Below are 16,165 nucleotides of genomic sequence, written 5' to 3' on the forward strand. Positions count from 1 at the left end.
CCTTTTGAGAGCCTTGCTTCTCTCACAATGCTGACACAAAGCATGCCAAAAATATCTGCCATTTTAGACCTTTGAGGATTTTCTTAACATACTTAAAAATGGAAACTTACTTGTTTCATATTGTCGCAGCTTGCAGGAACCAATTGGAGTAACTGGAATACTACACTGCTAAGGCATAACAAAGGTCTACTTGTATCCTATGAAATACATATGCCATAAGATAATAAATAATGAAAATTATGCCATGAAACAATAATACTATGCATATGGTATTTTTTCTAAATTTTCATTTTTTAAATCACATATTAAAAGTGAAGTGCTGGAAGTTAATTACATTTGGAGTGTCATTCAAGTTATCTTTCCTCCTAAAGAAGAAAATCATATACTTGATTTGGAACCATTGCTGTTACCAGACAGCTGTTCCCCCTCAAATATATAGAGTTGAAAAGATGGAAAATAACCTGAAAGTTTTGCTCTAATAAATTATTAGGACAGCCTTCATGGTTTTGCCAGTCATTTTGTTTATTCCTGAGTGATATGCATGGGGTTTCTGTAAGGTAAGAAACAAATGCATTAAAGTTAATGCAAAACTACGTCTCTTTAGGCTCATTTCAAACCAAATGTTGTCAGCTTTATGAAGTGCCTTGTATTTCTGGGCAGTAGGAAGGAGAAAAAAACCCACTTCCGTCAGGGCGTTTACAAGAGCTATAGCATAGCAAGAGGAAGTTTCTAAAGGAAGAGCCGGATATCTGTACTGAAGTGGATTACAGCTGCACCACCAAATCAGATGGAGGGAACTGATGCCAAGTATACATAAATGTGAGAAAACAAAAACCATGGACAAGAGGGAAGAGTAAAAGTGGCTTTAAATCTCCTAAGATGTAAATGTACTTCATGTCATTGAATTATGTCAGTGAGTAGTTGTAATTTATGAAGATGTTAATTGTCATCAAAAGCTTTATCTTTTCCAAGAGAGCAGGCTAAGGAAGGAAATCCACAGTTGCAGGAAGTTAAGGTTGTGGTTCATTTTAATCTTAAAGCCAAATCTGTGAATTTTCTCATCCAATGCTGTCTTTCTTTAAAGTTAGCAACTGTGTTCATCCCCTTTCTGAACACCACCCTTGCAAGACTATGACACTGGGACAGTGTCTGTTTATGCATCTGTATCCTATACTACAGGATTCTCTGCTCTGCTTTTACAGCTCCAGAACTTTAAGAGAGTTACTTCATTTACAACTACTGTTCTTCTTCACAAGTTTTAAATGCTGTGTGTTCCAAATGGCTGATAAAGGAACTACCCATAAAAAATAGAGAAGAAGGATATTTACCTGCACTTGGAAGATCTTTCTTTACTTTATCCTTCACACTGTGTGTATTTAGAATAATTAAACTTTTTAACATGCATTGAGCTATGGAGGAGCTGTTATATTGCCCACTGACAGTTATCTGCAGGAAGACAAAACAAGGGAACTCAGGACACCCAGGTCTGAGGAATGTACCATTTCCGTCCAAATCCATTTAGGAATCCCACTGGATGGACTTTTTGCAATGAATTAGTAAAACAGAAGTTTCACCAGCTCCATAATGAAGGCAGTCAATTTTTTAGGTTTTGTGGTTGGATATTTTTGCTTCCACTATTGAAGCATCTATAATGTGTCTCTCTTATGTATATTGCCTATTGTGTATGATAACGAGCAATTTCATGGCACAGCCTTTGCCACCCAACTGTCCAACTATATTTCATGAAATGTGCTTAAAACTTAACATCGAGTACTCTTCCCTCCCCAGAATTGGCTTGAAATTGGCCAGTGAGTTCAGAAAATATGACAAGAGGAAGAAAGAAAATAATCTGTATTATCTCTGTTTTCTTAGGAAATTAAGATTTTAAAAGAAACAGCATGAAATATGAGCTTGAGAACCATTCCCCATCACAAAGTCCACACAAAAGCTATGCATAAGCAAGCCCAGAGGACACGTCCCCTGCCTGTCATCTGGAACTGTATAGCTCAGTGTGCGTGACTAGTTACTTCTAAAAATGTGCTGTCAGATATTTACCCAATGTGCCAGTTCTTTTGTGGGCTTGACTCAGCTCTAAAATTAATGCATTTCATTTCCTTGGGAAGTACAAGAAATTCCAGAATGATAACAGTATTGACTTTAAGGCGTTGACCAAGTTACCCTATAGCTGTGACAAGCAACAGCACAAAAAGCATCAGGAGAAAATTCTAAATAGAAACCTGTAAGAGTCCCCCAAGCAAAACCACAGCTAAGATGGGCTAGACAGCCTTGGCATATTCAGATTACTTGCTATAAATCTCATTCACTCAGTATTGAGACATCAGTTCAAACAATACAGCTCAGAAGGGCATTGGTATCTACTCAGTCCTTGGCAGTGGGATCATGGGAGGTAGATGGGCGGGTGAGAGGGGATTCAGGCATTACAGCTTCTTGAGCTAACACTTGTCCAACAACAGGCTGTCAATTAAAGACTATTGCAGCAGGACACAGATGAATTTTTCTTTTCCCATAAAAATGAATCTGGTATAAAAAGAAAATTTTGGTCTTTCTCTTGCTGTATACATACCATAAATACTTCTGAACTTAGGGGAAGTCAGAGAATTGTGCAAAGACCAGACTTCCTGCATGAAGCTGCTTAAAGACAAAATGGCGTATTTGACTTCATGAGCTCTTCTACACTGATCAATAAATTCTAAAGAAAGTTTTATTTATACAGTTTAATAACTCCTTAATGAGTCACTATGCTATTTGAACCCTTTTCTGTAGACATTTAATGGTCAGATGGTATCATGCTAAAGAGGATTTTCCAGTCTAACAACTCCATCTTGCCATATGTAATTTTAAATGTTTATAAATGGATACTTCAGCGTCTGGAGTACAGGACATTTCTCTAGCTGACTGGCCAGAAGCTGGGCTGGTCCAGTAGCAACCAACAGCCATCCCTGGCCCGCAATCCTTCAGTGGCTTGTGTGAATTCATTTGATGTACTCAACTGAAGTAGCTCCCACCCAGCAAAAGCCCAAGTTGCAAAAGCATCACATTTTGTACTAATCAGGTACCTCATTGCTGTCTATGGTCCTGGCTGGCAAACTCTTTGTGCACTCAAGTCCCATTAACTTTAAACTTAGCTCCCTAAAGAGCATAGCAGGACTGGTAGTGGTAAACATGACACCAAAAATAAATGGGAACAGAACCTGTGCTGCCCAGAGAAATTATTCCTTTACATGGAAGTTCAAGCCTTCTGGTGCTAAATTATCAGAGGGCTCTATCTGTTCAGCCCCCTTTAGATGCAAAATTAATACTGTCTTTGAGAGCATTAATTAATTCAAACTCACGTTGTTCCAAGCCCTGAACCCTGCCATCATTTTTTTCTGTCCACTTAATAGATTAAAATATTTACTGGAAGTCAAAGTACAGTGTCCAAAATATAAACTTATCTCTTTAAAATTACTTGTCAGCCAGAGGAAATTTTCCTTCTTTGCTGTACACTGGCAAGAGTCAATGTCTTCATGCTCCCTACGAGGCTGGTTAAACCTACAGAGCTCTTTCCTTCTGCACTATTTCCCAATTCCCTGCAGTTAGCCAGCCCTTTCATACCTACCCTGGTACCTGTGCCTCTCTCCAAGTACACAGGTACTTGCTATGGGACCAGTTCAATTATCACAGGTAGAAAATTGAGGGTAGTAGATATGAAGGGGCGAGAAAAACTTCCCTGCTAAAAATAAGGACTCTGCCTTTGTGTAAAAAGTCAGGAGTTTGATTAAGAGAGATACTCCGAACACACCACCTAAAGAATAAGCAATGGCATACTTTACCAAGGCTCTTATCACTGCTGTTAGAGTGGGATGTGCTGGACTTTGATGGTGTATTTGATACACATTCCCCTTTTCAACAGGCTTCTAACCTCACCATCGGAAGGTACGGGCCAGTGTGTCTTGAATCAGGGCTTCCTGACAGGAGCAAGAATTTGGTTTTCAAATGCTGCTCATATATCCATTAGACTTACTAGCATTGGAAAACTTGAATCGCGTGTCGTCCCCGTCCCCCCCCCCCCCCCATTGTTAATGTTTAAAATTACTTTGACCCTTCCATGAATGAAGGCAGTTGTTTTGTACTTGGAAACATGTCATTTGTGGTCCTCCCTTCCTCTCTTCCATACTCTGGTGGCTGTACAGAAGTTTTGTACATTAACCTCTAACATGTATTGAGTGTCACTGCTGTTATGCTGACAGCTATCAATCCTGTGAGCTCATCAATGCCTGTCATTCCATGTGCACACCACTTTTAGAGCTTTTGACTCGTGCCAAGCTTGAGGAGGGCTGTGCATCCTCCTATCTTCCTACAGAAAACAGTGCTCTTTGCTCCTCAAAACACACTGGGACACAGTAAAGTGCCACGTGTGCAACAAACATAGGCCTGGGTGTGGGAAGCTGTGCTGGGGTCTTCTTCCCCAGAAGCGGAAGGAGGATGCTCTGGAGACCACCATTGCATGCTGCAGCCTCCATGAAGAGCTGACATTTCTGAGGGATAGGAACTGCCCACAGAGTGGTCAGAGGAAGGTAAGAAAGGCTGATAAGGGCAAGGAAGAACCCCTTCCTCTACCCACCAGCCTCTGAAGTCCCCTGATACCATTCAGATGGTTTGGTAATGCCATGGTGCTAAATAACATGTGATAACTTTTTTTTGTAACAATATTGAGAAACATTCAAATGGTGTTGCCTGTCACTGAAATAATACACATAAAGCAATTAAAATGCAGAGAAACATCAGAGTGACCTGTCATTTGAAGCCACATCAGCACCCTTTTAGAGAATAGCATGAAAAGATCTAGATATTTTTCCCCTCGCTCAGTAGATGAAGTGAATTAACAGTGCACTGCCACAGCCAAAATCACATGCTAGAGTTGAGAACTACTGAACAATAGCTTGGGATATCATGGATCAATAAGCTTTAGTTTCACAAGGTGGATTTTATCAGAGCACCAAGCTTACCATGCAGGAAAACTCATCATTTTAATAACCATTACTGGCCATCTCAAAATCTTTCCTTTACAGAAAGCAATGGCATCTCTAATGAGAAAGTGCTCCAGCACCTCAGTCTCACTGCCAGATTTATTACCCACCCTTTCTGATGCATGTTTTTCTGTGGTCTTGCTTTTATGCAGACAAATCATGAAGGAAGAATGTCAGAGTATTTTCAGTTATGGCATTCTTTGTTTTAATGATTACATGTGAAGGAATAATTATCCTGGCACTACTGACCAGAGCATAGGCTAGGAGCTTTTTATTTGCCAGTTATTGTTTGTATTATAAACGCTAAAGCGAAATGACGCAAGTGCCCTTTTCGTTGTCATATTGTTTGCTTTAGCTTTCATTGGATCCAATCCAACAGCACCTTTACGTAGGCTCCTGTATAATTAAGATAGTGTGCACAGCCTCTAAAAGGAAATCATTAAGAGCCTCTTGTGGAGAATGCATTGATTTCCATGTCTGTGCCTTTTAAGTGTGTATAGCTCACACTCCATCGATTAACTACTTGATAGTCCAGATATACTTCAAATATTAATCTCATGGTAAGCTTCCAAAACAGCTATCAGCTGAAAAAGCTCAAACCGGTTTGTAGGCTGCTTCTGCATTGAAACAGCCCTGTTTCTTAGGCTACACCTCACTCTGGAGAATATTCCTCTCTTCTGGATCTAAGGGGGCAGTCAAAAGAACACTGTAAAATTAAGCCACACCTGTGATATGAGGGAAAAGCTCTGCTACTGCTATGCTCACCTGCCCATGAGCTCAAGATGAGGATGATTTCTTTCATCTTTAAAACCTATCAAAAATTTGGAGACCCCAGGGGAGATTTGTCATCTGAAACTGGTTACTGAAGTAAAAAAAAAAATCAAAATACAACATACAGTTTCTATATGCATGTTTTTAGGTGATCAATGCACCACAATAAAAATGGTTATTGAATAGGTATTTGCTAAATTCTTAAATCTGCAATTTAAGACTAAACATTAAGTGTGTTAAACCAGGAATTGCTTGACCCAACATGTTTCAACTAAAATTGTATCAAAGTAATTATAAAACCTGATTAAACAAGGCTTCATTCCCACATGCAACTCCACCTTACTGCCTTGGCAAAGCTGTAAGCTGGTAACACCCTTTTCACTGGTTTTCACAAAGCACATTAGCAATTAATGAAAGCAGAGCGGAGGAGTTCATGTTTATTTCCAACACTCTGATGGTGTTTAGGGAATCAGTGCTCTCTGACCAAGGGTGGTGGTTCCAAAAGCACTTTGAAACAGCTCCTGTTTTCTGTCTGACTTCAAAGGCAGCAGATTCAGCCCAGTGCTGAGGACCTGTGCCAGTCATAGCCATAATGCCAAAGCCTAAACCACCCTCCTCATCCTCTCCTACCAAGTAAGACCTGATTTGCTTCACAAAAGGTCCTGGTGCTCTCAGTAGCAAAGTTCTGATAAAGTATTCCCAATTCAGAAGACAATTAGAAAAGCAAGTAAGTTGCTCTAAAGATAACTATTTTTCACAAAGTCCAAACTGCAGCCACTTACAAGTCTTTTGTGCATTGATGTGATTCTAATACATTGGTTCTTGAATGCAAATGCTTTGATAGGAATTACACTGTGAACAAATCCATCATCTGAGTTTACTGCTTGTTGGAAAATTTAATACTAAGCATTCGACAGAGTGAGCTTCCAGCTGAGCTCATATTCACCCCCAAGTAGACTGTATATGAGGTTTAAAAAACTGTGATTAAAGCAATTGAAATAAAGTAGTTTGAAACTCCATCCAAATAGGCTTCATCTACCATCAAGGACCAGCTGAACAGTCTAATTTCAATTGTATTCCAACCTCTCACCCACTTCTGGAAAACAGCAAACATTTCTTCCACCCCCGGCCTTTGCAAACTTTCCATGCTTCTTCTATTTAAATGAAGAAAGAAGAATGCACAACATTTTTTCAGACTACTCACAATATCCCAGCCTCAGGAATTTGTCTTCATATAAAGCCACCATGGCTGCAGTGCATTACCCAAGTATTTTTTACCCTTTGCTAACACATCGGAAACAGAGAAAGGAGGTGAATGACAGCATGCCCTCTTATTTATCACAAAAAAAAAAGCTACTATAAAAAATTTTGCAAGAATATATTAAATACAGCTGGTTTCTTGAGTCCCCTATTCTTTCTTGACTGCTTGAGTTTTGTGATATGTATGGGACTTTAAGTAATTTGGCATTTCCAAACAGTTAGCTCTAGGGACAGCATTCTGCACTGCTCCAGAGGCTTCTGGGACTGTCCTGTACCAGTTTCCAAGGGACATTATGCATGCTGGTGCTCCAGAAGGATTTTGGCAAGGAGGGCTTGTCCTTAGGCACAGGTGAGCTTCACTCTTTCAATGAGCAGGGGTGGAAACATCTTGGAGCTCTGGGCACACTCTTCAGCATAAGGCAGCTTCAGAGAAAAACCATTAAAGTTGTTCAGGTTAGCCTATTACCTGGAACTTACAAAACACCATAGGAACCCTGGTGGAGTAGTGGCGTCTTTAGGAAACTGATATATTTTTACTGTCTCCGAACAACAGATAGCAAACCATTATTAGAAATCCAAACAGCATGAATACAGTGAATGACTACTGGAGCATCATCGCTGTTCCTGACTAGGAGTGGCAAGCTGCCATACCTGAGAGGATATAGTACCCCATTAGGGGTAGTTTTAGCAGGTGTAAAATGTACCAGGTGACTTGATTTCTGCTATTGCTTTTCTCTAAGAAATATACTAAAGTAATTAAAAATCAAGTATAAGTCCTTTCTTCCAGATCTGAAATGGACCAAATTACTGCAGCTATGGTTGCTCCCCAGAGAGAAAATAGCATGTGCTTGTGCCTGAATTTTGAATTATTCAACAAGGACTACCAAATCTTTCAATTATACAGATCCAGAATAATTTTTTTCAACGAAGCAAAAGGAAGGAGGGAAATCAGTAAACTAAGTCCTTTTAAAAATGGTGCAGCATTAACTCCCTTGAAGAGACACTGAATGTGGGCAGCAATCTGGCAAATGTCACAGGCTCTACATAAATCTCACAAACCTGTGCCCCCCATCTTTATTTGTACCCATGGCACCCTAGCTCAGGCGCTGGCCTCTCCCCATCATCACCAAGCAGTAGCTCTGGCCCCAGGTGTCAGTAAACCTGGTGTTCTGACCAGGAACACTTAAGGCTTTGAAGGGAGAAAGTAACTGTTTTCAGATACCTGAAAAATTGTGCCAGAAGAGGAGAAGGATGTTCAGAGTGCAAGAGTTTGTTTCCTTGTATCACAAGCGGAAATACTGTCATAAACCAGTACTATTTGAGAAAAGCGTTAACTTTCAATTTTCCCTAATTAGCTATTTCCATGATTAAAATGTTAGTAAAGCTTCAGTAATAAATTGCTGAAGCTGTGAAGTCAGATGCACGCTCATTAGCACAGATGTTTAACTCAGCCTCTTATTCTCGTGTCTGTTAGTAAAAAGGTGAAAATACAGAAATCAAAGCTATTGATTCAAAATTACTGCCCATGATAAGGGAGTTCTAGTCACACGGTTTACAATACTAAGTAGAAATAGTCAGCACCTTCCTAGTAACTTTGGAGAATTAAGGTGCGTAATCTACTGGCATAACAGTTTTCTTCCCAGGTGGAAAATGCTTCCTGACTCATGGACCATGCACAGCTGCTTTTTGTCCCGTGCTGTGACCTGTCTGGGATATAAAGTAGCTGTTGTAGCAGCAGGCACAGCTGCACTAGGTCTGAATGCTCTCACCATGAACTCTAAAGCTGACAGTCATGGTAGAAAAAGCACAGAACACGAAAATCTTTGGCACAGGGCAAGTCAATTGGCCCGCGTGCCAGAGAGCAGGCTGGACACTGCTCCCGACAGTGTGTGAAAGCATTTGCAAGCAGAGATGTTCCTGCATCTTCAACTGCTCCTGCAACAGGAAATTAGTGAAAGAAAAATAGATTAGTTTTGTATTTGGAAGCCAAAGGCAAAGAGTTGAGATCGTGGGGTCTCCATGAACATCAACCGGTGATCACATCCAGGAGTCACTGCGTTGCAGCTGTGCCGTGAGCAAACCTCCACAGCTCTATCTGACCCTACAAGGAGAGGCTGAAGAGCTGCCCTGCCAAGTGGGAGAGAGTCGCACTCATTTTCTTTCACATTTTGTGCAACAGAGCCCAAACCTTTTCATTTGGTTTGGTGGTAGGACACTGAAGTCCTACCTCTCTATTCTGAGGAAGGGCAATGGATTATTTTCTATTTTATGCGTGGACTTTTTTTCTCAGCAGAACTGCTGGGGAAATAAAACAAACAAACAAACAAACCCCAAACCAGCAAAAAAAAAAAACAAAAAACAAAACAAAACAAAATTAAAAAAAAACAAAAAATCCCAACTCCAAACCAAACCTACATTAATTTTTAAAGTTCATATTTCTCAGTATTTACACCTAGTTCCTGTATTTGTAATGGTGATAGTTCCTTATGGGTTTAATATAGGGGATACACCATCCAGTGATCATGAGATCATAGCATCCTGCCAGGTGGGCATATAGAAACCACGTTTTATGACTGAATAAGTGGTGAAATGCCCCTAAGAACTTAAGAACATGAAACTGGAGTTCTGAGCTTAACCTGCTTATCATGCTGCTCTTACATCTTCAACCTCTGAAAGTCCCTCCGACAGGAACAAATCCCAAAATAGCTCCTGCAGAGTGCAGAGGCTGCTGAGCACAAGGACATCATGCTCTGTGGCTGCCCAAACCAAGATCTTAGCACATCAAAATATGCAGCTAGGAGAAAGGACATGGAGGACATTTTTCAGTATTACTCTGGAAAAGGAGTCTTAAAGCTGCCAGTGTTATTACTGCTTCATCAATCACTAGTATCACCTTGGGCTCAGTTTATACAAGAACAAACCAACCCTTCCCCCCTTTTATTTTTTACCCAATACACAATACAGAAATTAAGTATGCTGTGGTAATGACAACAGCACCACGTACAGTCCTGGTTCCAGCTGGGACAGAATTAAATCTCTTCCTAGTTAGTTGCTGGCTGGGGTTAAACTATGACACATACTCAGAAAAACATGGCATGGTATTGAAATGAAAACTCCAGCCCTTTCTTGCATTCAGAAGGAAAAAGTGATAGAAATGGATTTTAATTATTAACCTGGGTTAGCTATCACAGTACCCGAGAAACTGCCATATGGAACATATTCCAATAGTTCCTACTCTTAACGGCCTTGAGCCTTCCAAGAAACAAATTTTGTGTTACATAAACTGATATCAAAATGGCCTTGCTTTTCCCTTCCCCTGCAGCTACAAATACATCAGCTGTGCATGAGCCATTAATGTACAGTTAAAGTGTCCAGTAAAACCTTTAGTGAAACATACTGTGGTTACTTGAAGTAAGAATTTGGATGGAATAAGATGTAAAGTAGTGGAGACTTGAAGGAGAAATTCCAGCTATGTTACCCTCCCACATTCATTTCTTCTCAACAAAGCTCCTGCTGTGATTGTGACTGTGCTTTAGACCACAGTGTGAAGGATGCAAGGCATGAAGAACTGTGCTATTCAGCCCTTTAATTATTGAACTCAGCTATCCCTAAAAAGATTACTGTAGTAATAGCCATGAAAAGATGGCACAGATATCTCCTTTATATTTTGCACACTGGGAAGAGGAAACAAAAATCAGCTCCAATAGAAGCCATATGAACACCAGTGGCACTATTGTACAGCCTCTGTGAGCTGGTATCAAGTTTCTATCACTATTTTTCAGATTTCATTTTGGAAGCACAATTTCTGGTGCTTGTAGACACATTTCTTTTCCTCCTCCAGAGACTCTATAAATAATGGTATATATTTATATGAAAACATCACAATTAAAATACAAGAAACTGATTTCCTGCTTCTGCGAAGAGCAGTGTGCATGGGTAAACCAAGGCAGGGTTTCCAGAAATGCTTGTGAAAGCCTGAAGGTCAGTGTCCTCTGATTTTGAGAGAGAGGTGGGTTAGAGGAGAAAAGTACTAAGAGCGCAAGTGAAATGATCCTTCAGGCTTCAGTGTGGCTTCAGGAGATGTTGTTTCAATTCTTCTTCTATATTACTTCAGTAAAATATGTGAGGAGGTATCACAGTCACAGAAAGTGCAGGTATATAATCACACATACAGTTTTGATCAATAAAAATGCATGATGGATGCAAGTGGATCCAAACTTGAGCTACTATGCTCTGAGATACCCAATGTACAGAGAGCTATAGGGAGCAGCTTTGCTCTGCCTTCCAGTCATAGTGTCAACAGATGCAAGAACTCATTGTTTCTTCAACCTCATTTTGCTCGCAAAGGGGCAATATTCCTCACTATTTTTCTCTGCAAAACAAGTAAGGGCATTTCAGAAAAGGGCACCTAAAACAGATGTCATAGGATATTTGTCCAATTTCATGCTCAGATTGACTCTAAGAAGGGCATGTTGTATACCAAACACATCCTGTGTGAGGCCAGAATTAGTGGTAGAATGTTGGAATACAGCAACTCGGTGACAGGCTCAGTGTCCCACATTCTTTTCTGAATAATCACCGTTTGAGGAAAAGCTAAGATGCAAGATAGCAACAGACCTTACAGGTTCACACACACTTAACACATGCACACAAAGGCACAATTGCAAACAAGTCTTGAACAGAATAGCACTGACCTGGCTTTTCTTTTCTTTCAGAGAGCCCTTACATCTCATAAACAAGGCTCTTCTCAGGACTGTCTGCCCCCTCCAAGAGAGCATCTGGATCAGTTCGCCTAGAAAGGAAGGAAAGAAAATAAAGGAGGAAAATAACCCCTATGTCATTCTGAAGTTTGAGTAAGTATGAATATAGTTTCTGCTGGTTTATTTCTGTCAGATTTGGCTCTGTGATGGTTGGGTGGCTTCAGCAGCTGTCTATTTGCACACAGTTGTGCAACCTTTTTTACAGCTTGTTAATTTAAGCTGAAGATTGCAGCATGTGGCTCCCTTCAGACATAACTAACTTAAAATAACAAAGCACACAAAAAATCCTCCTTAAGAAGCTCAAGGTCATTTGTTTAAAGTTAGAAAAGGATCAGGATCCTGTAATTCCAGGCATTGTTTTAAAACTGGTGAAAAGTTTCCTTCATATTGCCTTGCTGGGTGTGCTCTGCAGCTGTATCCCATTGCAGAGCCACCACAAAAACCAGCTTGCTCTGTGCATGCTGATCGCAAGGAAGACTTTTGCAACAAACATATTACAGCTGCATGTACTACACCTTAGAAGAGGGGTAAATGCATGAAAAGTGATAACTAAAACATGATGCCCTTAAAAAACAAAAAATTGAAACCACCAAATAAGTGAAGCAGGAGATCTTTCATAGTTTCATAACCTGGTACTGTCACAATTTATAGATGTGTTAAAACTTGAAGAAAATGCAATTTTACTTATCTTCAGCACCATAAAGGGAGAAATGCCAGGGAGATGACAGTCATGAAAAGAGTTTTCTCAGAAGATCAAAATGCAGCCCCTGAAGGGCTTTTCTGTAGCTGAATGATGAGAACAACTGTATACACAGTGCTTAGGAGTCAGCAATGAGCTGTTAGAGCCGAGTGCCAGACAGAGAAACAAAGCAGCAGAAAAGATAAGTGCAGGAATGGTAGGACTGATGTAAGGTTTTTATGGTAACAAAGTGCAATTTCATGCTGTGTAGCTGATAGAAACAAGATAGATCTTAGAGATGCTTTGATTTGGTAAACAGTTCTTTGCTAAGCAAGCTGCAAGGGTACTCAAGGCAAGTTCGGGCAGGTGCCTTAGTGAAAGAGGGATAAGGATGCATTAAGTACTGCTCCCTTGCCTGGGAGAATAACCTGAGCTTCAAGATAGATAGTGAGTGACAGAGTAAGAACAAGCACTTCTGAGAAGTCTCATAAACAAAGCATCAAAAGGCATTTGCTTTGACTTTCTGTTTCCCTTTAATGGCTGTAGGCTGAATGTATTATTTCCGATCAGTCTCTCATGCTATTTTTACCCCCATGTATGGACATCTCATCTCTTTTCTTCAACCCAGGCCTTTGGAGTTCTTCCAGTGTTGTGATGGAGCAGAGACTATTACACTTCTTATATTTAGCTACTGTAGATTCAAGTCAAATGTTTCTGATTCTCAAAAATGGATATTTTGAACCCAGACCCACAGCAGGCTGTTTAAAAATTATTTTGGTTAGATGGAAAACTAGGAAGCACAGTTGCTAATACAAGGGCATATGTCTCTCTACCTATTCTGACTACCAAATTGTCTGAGGGACAAGAAACTTGAGAATTTAACCCGGTAGTTCACCCAGAATATTAAAAATATTTGCTTTTCAAAGACTGAACTTGAGGTCTGACGAAAGAGAGAAGGGAAGAAAATTTCAGCTGACCTGTCTAGTAGCTTCAAATTAAAAGAAGAGATACATCTCATGTGTCAATACTTCGTTGCTCCAAATAGCAATGAAGTGTTGATAAAAAGGAGGTGTAATGATATTTTCAGGTGCAAATTCATCGCTTAGAGAAATGCCAAGTTGCAATGTTTATCTCTGCAAAATGCCAAGTATACTTTTCCATTGTATGGTAAGTAACTACATTATCTTGCAAATCACATCATCTCCAGGGCTTTCTATATTACAGCCCTAATTCATCTCACAGTTTACTTGAGTATTATGATGACAGCCTCAGTTAGATTGTGCTGAGGCTTGTAGGGTGGCTGCTCCACTTCATGATACAGGTGGTGCTCAGCTATAGGAATGGAATTTGCAAGCCTGAACTGAGTGCTTTCATCCTCTGTGCAGTGAAACGCTTCAACACCTGTTGCTACCATTCACATCTATGTGGAAGAATGCCTGAAAAGTTTCTTCAGACTTTAACACAATTCAAATATCAAATTATAGACCAAATCTACTTTGGAATGAAATGTCTACATCATTCTTCAGGAAAGAACACTTACAATCGATACCACAGCAGCAACGCAGGGCACAAGAGGTAGACTCAGTCTACTTTGTACAAATGTGGGATGGACCTCCACTTTCCCAGCATTTGTGCAAAATGTAGAAGCAGCTTCTGCCTGGGCAACCAGAAACGAGATCTTCATATGCCCCCTGGAGGAAATGCATCTTATGCTGAGACCACAGTGTCAGGCTTTCCTGGCCCCATGCATATCTTCTTGGTACACCGTGGCTGCTCTTCACACAGAAAGGTAAAGGGCTCCCCTCAGCAGACAGATGACCTGCAGAGTTTAAGGTTTCCTGTCTAGGGGAAAATGTGACCTGCAGTTCCTTTTGACTGTAGATGGTGCTGAGCTCATTTCTCACCTCCTAGCAAGGGCCTCCAGGCTATTTAATAACAATGCTCCCTCCTGCAACTTACTGTAATTTTCCATGACAGCAGGTCTGCAAGTTCTGTGCTTTTTGCTGACCTCCTTTTTATCACTTCATCTTACTCAAGCTCACATCACATTTTGCAAATCAGCCCTACAGGCAGGCTCTGCATGAGGAATCCCAGACAGCTTTACAAGGGGACATGGTGCAGAGATGCTCACCCACAACTGCAGTGGCTCTGAGCAGGCCGAGTGCAACTCCAGGAGCTTACAAAATCTTGTATGGCGCAAACATACACACCTGTGGATATCTGGGTAAGTGGTCAAGCAGAGGTCTTGGAGGCTGCTCTCAGATGCAGGTGGATATATTGCACACACAATTTTCGCTTTAGCCCTCTAGATCCTTTTCTGACCTCTAATATAAATTCTTTTGTACTAATTCTTCACATCATTCAGAATAAGGTTTGCTGAAAGTGAAGCATCTTGTTCTAAGGGTAATTGCTACAGATGACTCTGTACGTCACAAATAGAAACATAGATACCAGTCAGTCAGGAAGCCTAGCCTCTCCAAAGGGCATGAGGGACGCAGAGAGGTGGAGGTTGGCATGTTTTCCATTAGGCTAAGCACAACAGATTGCTAAAGCAGACTGTGATTTTTTTCAAATTAATGCTTCCAATAGAAGCTCCTCTTGCCATCAGTGCTGAAATGCAGGCAGCCACAGAGCCCAGAGACATGCCACAAGCCAGCAGGCAACTGGAACCTCTCCTGTCCTCCAAGCATGCAGCCCCAGGGGCACCATGCAGGGGGGCAGCTACTCCTCTGGAGCGGTAACATGGCCTCTCCTCCTGTACCAGAGCAAGGAGCAGAACGGCCCAGGGGCAGCCCCCAGCCCAGGGCATCAGGCACCTTCATAGGGATGAGTTAGGCTCAGGAAGAAGAGAGGGGAAAAAGTTGTTTGCTTAGCACATACAAGCAGATCTATCATTCCTTGGCACCTGCTGATTCCAAGACTGTTGAGGGAGCAGAGGGTCCATATAAAGCTGAGAAATGGGTGCCTTAAGAAGATATGTTTTCCTGGTTAGCTTTCATGGCTATGGTAGGGAGAACATGGAAGAGACTTACAGAGCAGAAGTGCAGTAAGCAGCAAGCTGGTAGACTAGAAATAGGAAGGTGGGAAGATTGGGATGGAAACAAGCAGCTGTGAATACAAGGAGGCATGAACGATTGACAAAAATCATGACTGCAATTTAAGAAAAACAAAAACCTCAGTTACAAAGTGGAATACTTATAATTGGAAAAAAAGAAAATACCATTAGAAGTACACCACATCAGAAAAGGTTGTCAAACACCCATAATCCATTCCATTAAGCATTCTTAAGTCAAAGGTAATCATAAATCTTGGCTCATTAGTCTTATGAGGTAAAGATTCAGGATTTCCTGACCCACTTTCTGATATCAGTAATATGACATCAACAGTACTGCAGGATCACCTGCATCAGGGAGCAAACTTACAAAGTACAGCCACAGCACTCGTACAACATGAGCAAATAATTGTTCACAGTAGCTGGCAGCCAGCTTGGAAATGGGTTTATTTTTAGTCTACTAAGCTTTTCTTTTTCAAACAGCAAACTTCACTTAAATATGTATCTTCTTTTCTTCATGAAAATCTAATTCCCTTTCCTGAAGATAATAACGTCATCAGCTGAGCAAAAGACCTCTAACATTCAACATGCTTGAACATCAGCAACTGCCTAC

The sequence above is a fragment of the Pezoporus wallicus genome, unplaced genomic scaffold (assembly GCF_028554395.1).
Source record: "Pezoporus wallicus isolate ANWC-B61680 ecotype Strahan unplaced genomic scaffold, APGP_CSIRO_Pwel_v1 contig_6732, whole genome shotgun sequence".
Lineage (NCBI taxonomy): Eukaryota > Metazoa > Chordata > Aves > Psittaciformes > Psittacidae > Pezoporus > Pezoporus wallicus.